General features: G+C 40.1%; 1 long non-coding RNA gene across 1 annotated transcript in view; it reads right to left on the reverse strand.

Annotated features, from left to right (window-relative positions):
- Positions 1-276: 276 nt before the first annotated feature.
- The window catches only part of LOC122459661, a 28,444-nt gene continuing 12,938 nt past the window's right edge, over positions 277-15,782 (reverse strand). Inside the window, exons 3-4 of the long non-coding RNA XR_006280483.1 lie at positions 4,153-4,355; positions 277-1,642 (exon numbers count right to left, since the gene is read on the reverse strand). This is a non-coding gene — a long non-coding RNA (uncharacterized LOC122459661). The remainder of the gene's footprint in view (positions 1,643-4,152; positions 4,356-15,782) is intronic.

Consider the following 15,782-nt stretch of genomic DNA (forward strand, 5'->3'; position numbering starts at 1 on the left):
TCAAATCAAACAACGTATTTGATCTTATTGCAAAAATGCCTGCACAATATGATCCCATTCCTGCTCCCATTGAAACAAACAAAAAATCTCCCATAGACTTCAATAGTGTAGGATCAGATCCCATTTGGGGAATAGAACAGGATTCTAAAGAAAGAAAAAACTTAGAATCTCACTTTTATCCATAATTAATCTCATGTGGCAATGACATCTCCTTTTATATGCCCCTCCAGAGAAGCAAGAGAGTCTGGATTTCCCTGGAGGGCAGAAAGGAGCAAGTTTTGTAAAATAGTTTTGTTAAAAGTTATAAGCCTACTGCATGTAGATTTTCCACAGAATTCCCATTCCAAGTAGGGAACCTCTTCATTCTGTTGTCATTTTTTAATGCAGTACACACAGTACTGGGGAGACCCCGTTGTGACTGGGTCTGGGGATCAGCTCTTGTCTAGTCTAGTGCCTCTTTCAGATGCTTGTTCACCCTATAGCACCTCTCACTCTCTAGGACTCGGGGTGCTCTCTCTTTGTGACTCAGCTTTCCAAGTCAAACATAGTATACTCCTCCTGGGGTATCAAAATCCCTGTCAACCAAATGTCCAATTGGCATCTCCCACAATCTTGTACCTCTTCCCCAGTGCCTGGTAGGGGAACCCAGGCCCACCCACTATTCCAGGTTACAGCCTAGGTACCCTACAATCAGCAGCACGATCTCTAACCTCATTGCTCCCTACTCTGCCTCCCACAGGCTCTCTCCTCCATGCTTCTGGGTAAACCATTCTCTTGAGACAGGATTCCAGGGCTTCTCTTCCCTCCTCCTGGGTTTCCTCCTTTTCCCTCTCTAAGCCCAGAGAAAGGCTGCCAGCTTCTACACTGCAGCCCCTTTCTGCAGCAAACTTCCTGGCTTTATACCTTATCCAGTTTCTTCCACAGTTAGTTTTTAACAGCCATTAGGCATTTTCAGTCAAACCAGACTCTCCCCCAGATACAGCCTATAAGGTTAATTGCCCCTAACTGCACCATCTTAGCTCCTTCAGGGCTGATGAGAGGTGAACACCCAATCACACTTTGGCAGTGTTTGTTTTGATTCATTCTTTGGAACATAAAAGGAGTTTTTTAAAGCTGCTAAATAATTTGGATCGAATAGCCAGTGCCTGATGAAAGCTTGCCAGAATCTAAATTCCCACCAGTAATCAATCATGTGGACTGGATGCAAAATATATAATTTGCCTGAGTCATTTAGTGTTGAAATAAAATTAAAGTTATTGAGCTTCAGAGCAAAACACACCAGCAGCACTGAGCTGTCCATCTCTAAGGACTTCGAGGTAACAAACTGGTTACATTGTCATAGCATTTGGACTTTCACATCACTTTCAATTCAAAGTCAACAAGTTGTACAAATCTCTGTCACTCACTTAGATGTACACTTGCAAGCTGCCGTGATAAACGGGATTGAATTGAATACCTTCACTTGTAAGCCTGAAGACCCCCAAATTAAAGGTTCCAGCTGATCATTGGTACAAGCGGGCTCCCCAGATGGAAGCCCATTATTTAGAAAATCCTACAATTGGGTCCTGGAAAGTTCAGTGCTAGGAGCTGACAGAGAAAGAACCCTGGGAGATTTCACTGCCATGGTCTGGGAGACATCTGACTGGACAGACTACAAACAGAAAAGGTGACATTTATTTATGACATTTTCTTCCATGAACATAGGTAAATGATTTTGTTTATTCTAACTATATTATTTAGGCTCTTCTACCATACCCAATACCATAGCATTGGAGCACTTATATGCTTGCTTTGACTCACTTAAAATCTCTCCCTGAGCAGGAAGTGCATCACCTGCTAGTATGCCACAATCCATTTCTGGAGAATCATTAGCTCTAACATGGGGCCCAATCTTCATGGGATAGATCCACAGAAGAGACTTAGGTGAACAATGTCTAACTTTGGGGTGTCCTGCTGCCAAGTGGAATGTGCAGACCTCAGTTAGGCTCCCTATTCAATGCATAGAGAGATGTCTAAAAATGGGACTCTCAGAAGCCAGCAAGCTGAGCGGGAAGCCACCTAAACTAACCAATAGAAAAATGCTAAGCAGAGGGACATCCCCCTAAGCCCCACCCCTCAAAAGGCAACTAAGTGCCTTAGTAGAGGACAGAGGCGATCACCTATCTCTGATGTAGATAAACAGCTATGAACCCTCTCCTAGAGTTAGGCACCTAAGGCTGGTCAGGTCAGTCCTTCCTCATGAAGAGCCAGAGAGACTCTGACCCCATTATAGCCAATTGTTCAGTGGTTAGGGCACCAACTGGGGCTGTGAGAGACCTATTTTCAATACTTTATTTGGTCTACCTGATCTCTGCACTACCTGATTTGGTCTCATGTCCCAGTTGAGTGCTCCTAATCTCTCCTATTGAAGCTGTTCCACCTTGTATAAATAATTAAATATTCATTGGAACAGGGACTGGAACCAGGTCTTCACCTGGCAGTAGAGTAACCAAACCAGTGGGCTGTAGGCTTTTATTGGCCCAATGAATAGTCAATCATGTATACAAAGTGGAACAGCCCCAACAAGAGACAGAGAGAGAAACCTGTGTGGGTTTAAGTCTCTACTCTAGGGCAGGGATTCAACTTGGTCTCCCTCATCCCTGCTGAGTATCCTAAAACCACTGGGCTATTGGGTATAATGGAGATCATCACCCATCTGCTTGGATGCCTATTGTGTGGGTTAAGTGTGATCTGAGAATGCTATGGAATCACATAGGTGGGAAAACACAGTTTGAGAATCCCACCTTTCTTAGGCATATATCAGGTGCCGCACTGCTTGGTGGTGTCAGGACTTGGGCAGTTTTACACATGTCTGTAGGCAGAAAGTTAGGTGCTTAGGGACTTCAGGTGCCTACTGAGTAAGGTAGCAGCTGAGCTGGGGTTTTGAGGATCTCATTAGCACCTACATCTTAGATTTGGACACCTAACTGCCCTCGTGGATCAAGCCCAAAGCCTTTGTTCAAATCTAACTTTCAAATGAAGTCAATAAAATTTCTGCCTAAGTATAAGTGAGAATCTCAAGATTTGAATACACAATGCATTTTAAGCAGTCAAAGAAGTTGTCCTCTGAGAAGTGCTCTTTTCCCCCCAGTTCACACTGCTATCTTAAAGCTCATTAGGAGCTCATTTTATCAGATTTCGTGGGGTTTTTACACATAGGGGAATTAGGCAGTATATGACGCGCAAAAATAGAATCTTTTAATGTAATAGCAGATATATATATATTATATATACATACATACATCCTGTGAACTTTTATGACTCTACAGCCATTTTTGTAGTTTGCGACCTCTGCTCCAGAACCCACCAGAGAACAAGCAGACAGAGCTTTCATCATGCACTGTCTATATAGTTCATGAAGATACATAACACTACTGTTTCTGTTTCACCTCTGGGATTATAATAATCAGGGAAAGTGCTACTATGCAGAATATAGTCATTAAACTGGCCTCAATGCTTGCTGATATTGACCAGTAATCTTGACCTTCTGCCCTCTTAGCTTCTTTCTTCTAATAAAGAAATACCAGCAAACTAAAGCAACCACAGCAGATCTCGAACAGACCCTAATTTGACAGACTGTGATTAGAAAGTAGGTCTCTTGTTGCCATATATATACTTCCTTTTGCATAATCTGAACCAACAAATAAAATAGTAGTCGCCAAACTAAATTTTCTACAAAACTATTTATTTTATGGTAGTGCATACCTTGAAAGTGTTCATTTTTAAAGCATGTCTGACTACACCAAAGACCCAAAAAACTATACCAGAAAAATAGGGCTTTTTTTTTGTTTTGCTCTTGTTTTTATATTTTCATTTTATTTAAATATTTGTAACAGAGATAAAGGCTTCCTGTTTTTCTCAGCAGGGTAAATAGAAAAATATATCCCCTCACAAGGGCTATTCATTGGTGCAATGTTGTTTTTACTGTGGGCTATTCTTTAGCTGCCCATTTATGTGTAGCTAATCAGAATTATACATGAAAATTACACATATTCCTAGTATTTCAAATTCACAAAGGATTTCAAAACCACCATGTTCATTCATAGCTATCTATCATCCCATCCCATGTGATGGTGTACAACAAAAAGATAAACAGAACTAGCCTAAAATCACCTGACTTCATTAGAGTGCGATGGAGTTTTTATATTTTCAGACAAACTAGCTATTACTTCAGTTAATAGGTCACAATCATAATGTGGATTATTCTTCTCAACAATCTCTGGAAGAAAAGGAGTGTCTTTATACAAGAGTTTTGTGTTGCTTCATGAACCACTCCTTCTGTTGTGTGAGCTCCTTGCATTGACACCATTTTGGAGCTATGATAGCAGGTGCAAAAGGAATAATATAACATCTCCAAAAACTTGTTGGAACATTATGAAAATTCTAAAAGGTGTTAGCAGTTATTCAAGCATTTTAAATAATTTTAGGATATTCTAGAGGCATCAGCAGAATATAGGGGAAAACTATTCCCTCCCTTGAAAATTCTTAGCATCTTAGCATCTAAAGCATCTAAAATTCTTAGCATCTTCCTGAAAAGAAACAAATCTCTAAAAATTATTAAGTGTCCTGTTTTTGTTTCACTGCTTCATTTTTCTCTGAGACATCTGGATTTGGTGAAATATATTCTGACTGACAGACTAAAGAAAAATACATATGCTTTTGGTTGTAACAGACAGGCATATTGGCTGAAATTTCATTGGCCTACTATACCACAAAATAGAGTGACAGCTACAAAGATGCACAACTCTGACACACACAAAAATTAAGAAATATGTGCAGTAAAAACACTTTCTTTTGCAAGCTCTGTCTAGAAATGCTGTAAAAGGCGTGTCGTTCATTATCATCTTTTTTCACAAACGGAGATGGGTGAAAGCATAACCCACGGGTCAGTGTGTTCTTCCAATCCACAAAGGATAGGAGTTACTACCCCCAAGTACAAATCCTTGAGCCTTTAGCAGTATCTGATTTTAGCTCTGGAGGTCTCCAGTTCAATCCCTGTTTTGCTGACCAAGAGGGTAGCCATCACACAAGCCACAAAAGTCAAATTTGCATCTGAACCTCTCCCAAATTTCAGAGTAGCAGCTGTGTTAGTCTGTATTCGCAAAAAGAAAAGGAGTACTTTTCAGAGTCTGTTTTTTCCACCAAATGCATCCGATGAAGTGAGCTGTAGCTCACGAAAGCTTATGCTCTAATAAATTTGTTAGTCTCTAAGGTGCCACAAATACTCCTTTTCTTTTTTCTCCCAAATTTGAAAGTCTTTGGATCCCGGGTTTTTTGTTGGACCTATCACAGACACAAAGGTTTGACCTATCACAAAGACAGCAGCAAATTTAGATCCAGATCAGAGCTTCAGAATATGAAGGTGTACTAAATCCCGACTTTTAAATAAATCTAAAGGAAACAACACTGGTTCTTCTTGTAGGGCTTTAAAAATGGTAATTGTAATTCCTAATAAAGGTTCCAGAGAGAAGCACAAAGAAGCGCCATGGGGCAGAAATGATGGTCTGTGGATTTAGGTTAACAAAAATTCCCTTTTGTCTTTTGTGTGAGTTAAAGGATGCAATATAAATTTGGCTGACGTAATTTCCCAGAGTTTGTGAAGTTACTCATACTGTGGCATGTCTCCAGACTCCTGAATAAAGGTAACAGAAAGCCTCTCTCCTTTTTTAAACACGTTTAATTGAGTGATGGAAACCTCTGGTCTGATGATTAGCCATTTTATTTTCTAGAGAGGCTTCCTCCTTCAACACTGCAGGTGACATCAGATTCAAAGTAACTCTATTAAACACAGACCTACTGGGATGGCCCACAGAGTTAGAAATTTCTGCTACCCTAAAGAATTCAGTAACAATCAATCTCTTCAATTAATCCTTTCCTTTAGAAAAAGCTATTTAATTATTAAACAGCCATGAGAAGAGAACTCCCTGGAACAAGGCACATATTATTAAACAAAACTTCCCTATCATCTGGCTTTCCCCAGATTTATTATAGAGCTCTTAACTATGTGTTGGATCTTCCCTTGACTATGCAACAGTAGCCACTGACAGAACATTGGATTTAATATAGCTTTAATCTAGTAACATCTGACTCAGTTTTCATAGGACCAGTCCCCTGCCCTGAATACAAATGCCCAGAGAGCCCCAACCCCACAGAGCACAGATGGAGGAGTACCCATCCGAGTCCCAGGGATGATCACTGGACATTGCCATGGAAAATGTTACTGCCCTCTTTCACATGGGCCAGGCAAAAGCAATGGAACCCTGCAGAGGAGCAGCTCTCTCTGTCCTCCACAGACATAAGGAGGTCCCTGCCCCATGGATCTTGCATGACATGGTGTTGTGAAGTGAATGAAGTAGCCTATGTCAGTTTGAGTTTTTCATTTGAAAATATGAAATGTTGCTTTGGTAATGGGTAGTACATGAGTCATATTTATTTCTAACTCCTCATCCGGCAACTCCTTGCCTTCACTATGTAGTGTGCCCTCTGTGGAGACCCTTACCAGGTCTGCATTTCACATATAACTAGCCCTACTGTTGCAATTTCATAAGCATTTTCTAAAGTTGAGGAGGTGCTTTGCACAATGGTTTCCTTTAATATGGTTTCCAGCATTTAATTATCTAGTTCTGCCTCCACCTATTTCTGCCCATAAACATAGTCATGAAACTATCCAGAGCCAAACAATGATTAGAATTTCTTTTTCAAACTGATAAACAGTTTACTTGTACATTAGTCTATGTTCTGAAAGCTTTAATCATTGGGCAACAAACCTGCACTGAGTTTATGTCTTACATAGCTGACCTCACCCACGTCCACACAGCAATTGCTCCTCTTAAATTTGTGGCTCTTTCCTTTACCATGCCACAGAACAAGATAAAGTCCTGGCTGTGCTGTTGATCATTTTCACCCCAAATCAACATATCTACAAGTACTTCAACCTCATCTAGCTCCTCAAAGCTCTGAGACATGGTATTTGTTACATCTCAGATGCTGAGGAAATCCCAAAGGGATTCCTTTAATATTCATTGAAATTCTCTTTAACATATCTCTACCAAAAGGAAGTTGAAAATGTAAACTTTTACTCTCTCTACTAGGTTGGAGCTGCCAAACACTTGGCTGGCATCCAACACTAAAAATATTCTTGTCTTTTGAAGTCTAGTCATGATTCCCACAACTGTTGGTATAAAGTAGCACTCAAGTTTGATAGCCTTATTCAAAATCTTTTGGATTTATATAAATCCTAAGCTTATTTGGTTTTATTACAGTGACCATATTATTAACCAAGTCAGCTGGTTTATTCAATAACATTTAATTATGTGATTTGATCAAGTTCAGTTTTTACTGTCTCTCCGGTGCTAATAAAAATATATGTGGTACGTGAACTTTTGGTGACACATTGGCACTGATAGCAATGTGATGTATTATATTCTTAATGAATCCCATCATTAGCTGTAACCACGTAGGGTGAAGGGGTTTCCCTCCCCTCAACATTTTATTATCCTGTTAATTGTTGCTCTGTGTGGAGGCAGATCTTATATATTTTCACCCCTAGTTCCCCTCCCCCAACATTTTTTCATATGCTATATGTGTTTTCCTATCCATGAAATGACCCTGCTTAGCTGGTGGGAACTCTAACAAGGCCATAACTCAAAATAATATAGTTGCAAGCAATGATATAGGTTTTCCTTTCTGCTTTTATTTTCACTCCATCATAGGAATCATTAGTCATGCATCACCTACCCTGCTGTGCAAAGGAGAACTAAAAAAAATTTCATTGCAGATAATGCAATATCTTTATTAAAACTAAGAAATATTCCAGAATCAGTTGGCCTATTAGATTCAACATCCATGAGTTATTGAAGTGAAGGTGCAGGTAATTACCTGCAGAATCCAATTAACAAAGTTTGGAGGTCTTTCTAAAGGATATGTTCTAGTTCAATCACATGTTAATTTGGTTATTAGGAGATCAAGTTCTATAGCCTACATCAGTGTTTCCCAAACTCAGGACACCGCTTGTTCAGGGAAAGCCCCTGGAGGGCCGGGCCGGTTTGTTTACCTGCCGCATCTGCAGGTTCGGCTGATCACAGCTTCCAGTGGCCGCGGTTTGCTGCTGCAGGCCAATGGGAGCTGCTGGAAACAGTGGCCAGTACGTCCCTTGGCCCACACCACTTCCAGCAGCCCCCATTGGCTGGGCACAGCGAACCAGTGGGAGCCGCGATCGGCCGAACCTGTGGACGCAGCAGATAAACAAACCAGCCCAGCCCACCAGAGGCTTTCCCTTCACAAGCTGCGTCCCAAGTTTGGGAAACACTGGCCTATATTAAGCAGAAAATCAAACCAGATGATCACAATGGTCTTTTCTGGACATAAAAAAAATTAACCCTATGAATCTGTGAAGATAATTGGACAGCACACTTTAAAAGATTGGGTGGCCTAGTAAAACTGGATACTTAAAAAAAAAATACAGTATACTGGATTTCTGAACAAAGTGGCCCTTCAGTTTGCCAATCACTGACTTGTTCCTTGTATTAAGCAGGGCATCAACCTCCCCAATATTTGAACTGTAGTTCACTGTAATAAAGTTCTCCTTTTCACTGAAGGTAAATAACTCCACTTTCTCTCATGGTTGGGTGGACAGCAATAGAATCTGTTTCTGCTGGTGGTTATCACACAACTGGCAGGTATCACACCCTTCTATCAAGGAATGGAGCTGTGTGTTCATTCCGGGCCTGGGAAATACACTCTCAAGTCTGTCTAAGACAACTATCAATGCCAGTTGTGAGGCATTTATTTTTTGCACAACTTCCTTATGTAATGAGGTGGGACAACAGCTATCTGTCCTTGAAATATGATTCCATCCTGTACACCCAGTTCATCTTTACTTTGAAAGTATTTGGTTCTGCTCCTACTGGTTCCTGGATTTTATCTTCTGGCCACCCTGCTAGTAGCGCTCTCTTGTCTGCCTGCCATTCGATGTCCTTTTCCATATTCTCTTTGATTCCTATCAGCTTTGCTGTTGAAACAGGGAGACTGAATACATTAGAATGCTGCACTATGTCCTTATTCCCTTCCCCCAATTTGCTGAGCCTGAGCATATATGCCCTGCTTAGCATGACAGCTAACTCCTGTAAACATCTTGGACAATATTTGATCTCTACCTGTAACCCCTGGAGATATATCAACATACTCTGCAATCTTTTGGAGAAGGGGCTTTGCCATGAGTGTCTCTAGGCGTTTGTGCTCTGATTGCATTGTTATTGGATGGGCATAGGTGTACTGATAATATCACTCCACTCCAAATACCATATCTCTTTTTCTATTTGGCCATCTCCTATTCAGTGTCTGACAGGGCTCTGCTGGCACAAGCGACCAGCAGAAAAGCTGTTCCTGCAAAAGACCTCTACACATTTCTCATCCTGCCAGTCACTGCACTGCAGAGACCTCACAGCTCAGACCCTGCCACGATGGTTCATTAGCACAGAGTGAAGCTGAATGCAGGTTAAGCTGAACAAGTGGCAATTTATTAAACCCTGGGAAGTGCTCTTTGCCATTGCTTCCAGCTTCACTCGGGTTCCACTGGTTCCCTGTCAACAACAGTTCCACCAGGGAACATGCGCCCTCTGACTCCAGTTCCAGAGATCATGATACAGCCAGGGTCTTCCCTGCAGGCCTCTCTCTCCCGCTTCCTGAGCATTCCCAGTCTACTCTTTTTAGCTTCCTAATGCCCTTTATAGAGGAATCAGGTGATCCCTGTTGAGGTGTGCCTCCTTAATAGCTAGGGTTAGCTGGCCCCAGCCCTCTAGCCCTTAAGGGGGCAAGCCACCCTGTTACGCCTTGTCAATGTTCCTTCCCCACTCTGAACTCTAGGGTACAGATGTGGGGACCTGCATGAAAGAACCCCTAAGCTTATTCTTACCATCTTAGGTTAAAAACTTCCCCAAGGTACAAACTTTGCCTTGTCCTTGAACTGTATGCTGCCACCACCAAGCGTTTTAAACAAAGAACAGGGAAAGAGACCACTTGGAGATGTCTTCCCCCAAAATATTCCCCCAAGCCCTACACCCCCTTTCCTGGGGAAGGCTTGATAAGAGTCCTCACCAATTTGTACAGGTGAACACAGACCCAAACCATTGGATCTTAAGAACAATGAAAAATCAATCTGGTTCTTTAAAGAAGAATTTTAATTAAAGAAAAGGTAAAAGAATCACCTCTATAAAGTCAGGATGGTAAATGCCTTACAGGGTAATCAGATTCAAAATATAGAGAATCCCTCTAGACAACACAAAAACAGGAATATACATTCCATCTAGCACAGCTTATTTTACCAGCCATTAAACAAAAGAAAATCGAATATATTTTCTAGCTAGATTACTTATAGATTACTTACTAACTTTACAGGAGTTGTAAGGCTGCATTCCTGATCTGTTCCCGGCAAAAGCGTCACACAGACAGACCAAACCCTTTCCCCCCCGCCAGATTTGAAAGAATCTTGTCTCCATTTTGGGTCAGGTGCTAGCAGGGTTACCTTAGCTTCTTAACCCTTTACAGGTGAAAGGGTTTTGCCTCTGGCCAGGAGTGATTTTATAGCACTGTATACAGAAAGGTGGTTACCCTTCCCTTTATATTTATGACACGCCCCCTCAGCTCTATGTCACCTTGTAGTAAGAGGAATCATGTTGAGTTTGTCCATACCAGTGTGGCTCTGTGATATGCTGACATTGATCATAAACTTTGCCAGTATGATCATAGGCACACAGCACTTGTCCATCCATTGCCCATGCTAACTAGCCTTGTTTTCATGTTACACACTTATTCTAGCAATTTTGACTGGCAATGCTGTATAATTTCTGCTAAGAGGGAGCAGAGCTAAAATCATCATCATCATTCCAGCAATAAAGTTTGCAAAACAAAATAGACTAGAATTATGGCTGTGAGCTGCAAGTAAGAGAAACACACACACCTGCTTCTCCAACAGGCAGTTATCACTCAATAAGACTTCTACCCAGATCCAACATCCCAGCAACAACCAAAGCTAAATGACCAGTTTTGAGCAATGTGAGACTTCTATAATGTATGCAAGGCAAAGTCTGCAAAAATGTTGGGTCATTGTAATTTATAATGTTTCATAATTCTATTATAGATTAGATGTCTCACACACATGATAAAATTCCCTATATAGGCAGCAGTGTTGAATTGATTGCTGGCTGGGAAATTAGAGCTGGATTGAGTATGCTAGTACTTACTGAGCAATTTTTTTTAAAGTGATAACTTCCCATAAGTTTTATATAATTTATGTCTCATGTCAGAAAAACTAATTCCTGGTTAGACGACCCAAAAGCAAAATATAAATTTATCATCTAAATATGGCAAGAAACTGTCTATTGCAATTGCACTGTTCATTGAATTCCTGGAGTTTTTATGTTTCAAACCCTTAAAAATTCCCATGATAAGTACAATAAAATAGTACCAAATATGTAATATTTTTCAGTACCAGTAAAAACAAAGTATGAATATTTGAAACTATGAACAAAATCCAACTCTGCTCCAGTTAAATCTTCTAATTTACAATAAACGAATGTCTCATCAGTAAAATGTATTTGAGACAAAGGAAGCAGATCTCATTCATTAACTCATAACCACTTAAAAAGACACTAAGTACATTCATTGGGCATAATGATCATAGATAGCAGAGGTCTGGAAGGCCTTAAAAGTCATGAATCTTTGCTCAAAAAAAACAAAAACAAAACACCAACACCACCACCAAAAACCACCTTTGACCTCAAGCACTGCAGAGTGCAATGTTCCCTGCTATCTGTGCCTTCCTCTGCTACAGGATTGTTTGCTGCCATTCCTCATTTTCCTCTCTCTGTCTGCTGCACTTTTTATATGAATATTGTGCTATTTGAGAATCCTGATTTCTAAAATTTCATCATCATAAGCACAAAGCAGAAGCAGAAGCAAAGAGCAAATGCAACCTTCCTCTCAGCTGCTGGACAGGAAATTAATAGCATAATATGATCATCTGTTGTAAGGCAAATAAAAAACTGATGTAACTAAAAAACTGATGTCCATGCTATTATTATAAAGGAGTTGTGAACTGAATTTATGATTCAGGATACAAGAGGCAACTGTGTCTCCAGTGGGCATGATCATCCCTAATCCATCTGATGAAGGCCATAATGAACAATTGGATATCATCTTCCCTCCTTAAGACTAACTTATACCACTTCATCAGTGCTAGCTAGAACTTAGAGTACTCTTTGCATAATCTCTAAATTGATATTTAACTAATATTATTTGTGGAGCCTTCTACTGCAAAGTCTGGGAAAAAAGCCTCTATATTTTCATTGCGGGTGGGAGAGACCTCTGTACCAGACCCTATTAATTTCTTTGAGCAGAGCATACAAGCACAGGTTAATTCTATAGCATTTCCCTTTCATGCCTGGATTCCTGTATGCCAGTGAATGGCTTTGTTTTGAACACTGCTTTATAAATACTATTTATATTTAGCCATTACTATGAGGTATCAAAATAATCTGATATACATCGATCCCACTAAAATCTATTAATATGAGGCTTTGGTTACATTCGTGGAGTGCAAGGATATTCTTCTGAATATTAGTGAACAATACAACTTAGTAAGTATCCCATTCTTGACAGATCCCTATATAAACCCCTTTTAAAGACCCATACGTTTCATGAAGTCACATGAAGCTTCAAGGACTCAGTGTCTCTGAAAATCAGGCTCCTTGGTTTAGGTACCCAAAGTTGAAAATATTGGCCTAAGCCTACAAGTTATTCAGCTACTCTCAAATCTGGCACACAGTAAATATACATTTTTCCCCATCCATTTTCTAGAATGGATATGTTGTTGATTTCTGGCAGGACAGATAGTAGTTGCATTGGCACAATTTATATTTCTGATCATGTTTCCATTTCAACCTTTAATAGTGATGCTTTCTGGCAAAACTCCTTTCTAAGGATTCGTGACTCTAAATTTGGTGACTTTATTATAAAGATCAAGAAATAAATGAATAAAAACAATTCTCCTATGATCTTGCCATATATATTATGAGACTCACTGAAGGCTTACGGGTGGCAGGGGGGAGGGAAAGAAAAGAAAGAAAGAAAATCATTTACTTTTCCCCCTCATCAAGAGCCAAAACAACACCACTTGAAATTCTAAAAACAGAGCAAAAGGAAAATAGAGAGGAATTGTTTAGGGAGAGCAACCATGATGACATATTAATCAAATTTGGATTTAAACTACATACTTTAAATCACTCCAGAGAGTAATTCTTGACAAGAAAATGATGCTGTAGTGACAGAACCAAAATAATAAACATTCAAAATTATTATGAAACAAAACCTAGTTCACAAGTGCAGTGTTAGAACAAGTCTATGACACCTTTTAGTTGTCATTGAGAATATTCTATTCAAGAACTTGAATGAAAAAGAGAAACTTGAATTGGAGACTCCACTAACTTAATAGACTTCTAGGATGGCACAACTGATAAAGAGAGCTTTAAACTAGGAATCTGGGGGAGATGGTTGGGAGATGTCCAGGTAATCTCCATGCCGGCTTTTAACATTCAGAGGGAAGAAAATGAAGTAAGAAAGGATACAGTTGTGGGTAGGAGAATGGACATAAGGAGGAAGGGCAGTGTGGATACCAGTTGGATACCTAAATTGGCTTGAATAGAGACTGGGAATGGATGAGTCATTACACAAAGTAAAACTATTTCCCCATGGTATTTCTCCATCCCCACCCACCCCCACTGTTCCTCAGATATTCTTGTTAACTGCTGGAAATAGCCTACCTTGCTTGTCACCATGAAAGGTTTTCCTCCTTTCCCCCCCCCTGCTGCTGGTGATGGCTTATCTTAAGTGATCACTCTCCTTACAGTGTGTATGATAAACCCATTGTTCATGTTCTCTGTGTGTGTATATAAATCTCTCCTCTGTTTTTTCCACCAAATGCATCCAATGAAGTGAGCTGTAGCTCACGAAAGCTTATGCTCTAATAAATTTGTTAGTCTCTAAGGTGCCACAAGTACTCCTTTTCTTTTTAGGTAGGAATTGTAGACCAAGCTGGATACGCAAGCATCTCAGAGAGGTGATTAAGAAAAAGCAGAAAGCCTACAAGGTGTGGAAGATAGGAGGGATTAGCAAGGAAAGCTATCTTGTTGAGATCAGAACATGTGGGATAAAGTGAGAAAGCCCAAAAACCATGTAGAGTTGGACCTTGAAAAGGGAATTAAAACCAATAGTAAAAGGTTCTATAGCCATATAAATAAGAAGAAAACAAAGAGGGAAGAAGTGGGACAGCTAAACACTGAGGATGGAGTGGAGGTTAAGGATAATCTAGGCATGGCCAAATAGCTAGACAAATACTTTGCCTCAGTCTTTAATGAGGCTAATGAGGAGCTTAGGGATAATGGTAAGACAACAAATGGGAATGAGGATACGGAGGTAGATATTACCCCATCTGAGGTAGAAGCCAAACTTGAACAGCTTAATGGGACAATCAGGGGGCCCAAATAATCTTCATCCAAGAATATTAAAAGGAACTGGCACATGAAATTGCAAGCCCATTAGCAAACATTTTTAACAAATCTGTAAACTCAGGGGTTGTACCATATAACTGGAGAATTGCTAACATAGTCCCTATTTTTAAGAAAGGAAAAAAAAGAGATCCGGGTAACTACAGGCCTGTAAGTTTGATATCTGTAGTATGCAAGCTCTTGGAAAAAATTTTGAAGGAGAAAGTAGTTAAGGACATTGAGGTCAATGGTAATTGGGACAAAATACAACATGGTTTTACAAAAGGCAGATCATGTCAAACCAACCTAATGTCCTTCTTTGAGAAGGTAACAGATTTTTTTAGACAAAGGAAACGCAGTGGATCTAATTTACCTCGATTTCAGTAAAGCATCTGATACGGTTCCACATGGGGAATTATTAGCTAAATTTGAAAAGATGGGGATCAATATGAAAACTGAAAGGTGGATAAGGAACTGGTTAAACGGGAGACTACAATGGGTCACGCTGAAAGGTGAACTGTCAGGCTGGAAGGAGGTTACCAGTGGAGTTCCTCAGGGATCGGTTTGGGGACCAATCTTTTTATTACTGACATTGGCACAAAAAGCAGAAATGTGCTAATAAAGTTTGCAGATGACACAAAGCTGAGAGGTATTGCCAATACAGAGAAGGACCAGGATATCATACAGGAAGATCTGGATGAACTTTTAAACTGGAGTAATAGCAATAGGATGAAATTTAATAGTGAAAAGTGCAAAGTCATGCATTTAGGGATTAATAACAAGAATTTTTGTTATAAACTTGGGACGCATCACTTGGAAGTAACAAAGGAGGAGAAGGACCTTGGAGTATTGGTTGATCACAGGATGATTATGAGCCGCCAATATGATATGGGCATGAAAAAAGCTAATGTGGTCTTGGGATGCATCAGGCGAGGTATTTCCAGTAAAGATAAGGAGTGTTAGGGCGTTATATAGGGCATTGGGGAGACCTCATCTGGAATATTGTATGCAGTTCTGGTCTCCCATGTTTAAGAAAGATGAGTTCAAACTGACACAGGTACAGAGAATCTACTTCCCTAACAGAGAAGGGCTACTACGATGATCCGAGAAATGGAAAACCTGTCTTATGAAAGGAGACTGAAAGAGCTTGGCTTGTTTAGCCTAACCAAAAGAAGGCTGAGAGGAGATATGATTGCTCTCTAT

The sequence above is a fragment of the Dermochelys coriacea genome, chromosome 3 (assembly GCF_009764565.3).
Source record: "Dermochelys coriacea isolate rDerCor1 chromosome 3, rDerCor1.pri.v4, whole genome shotgun sequence".
NCBI lineage: Eukaryota > Metazoa > Chordata > Testudines > Dermochelyidae > Dermochelys > Dermochelys coriacea.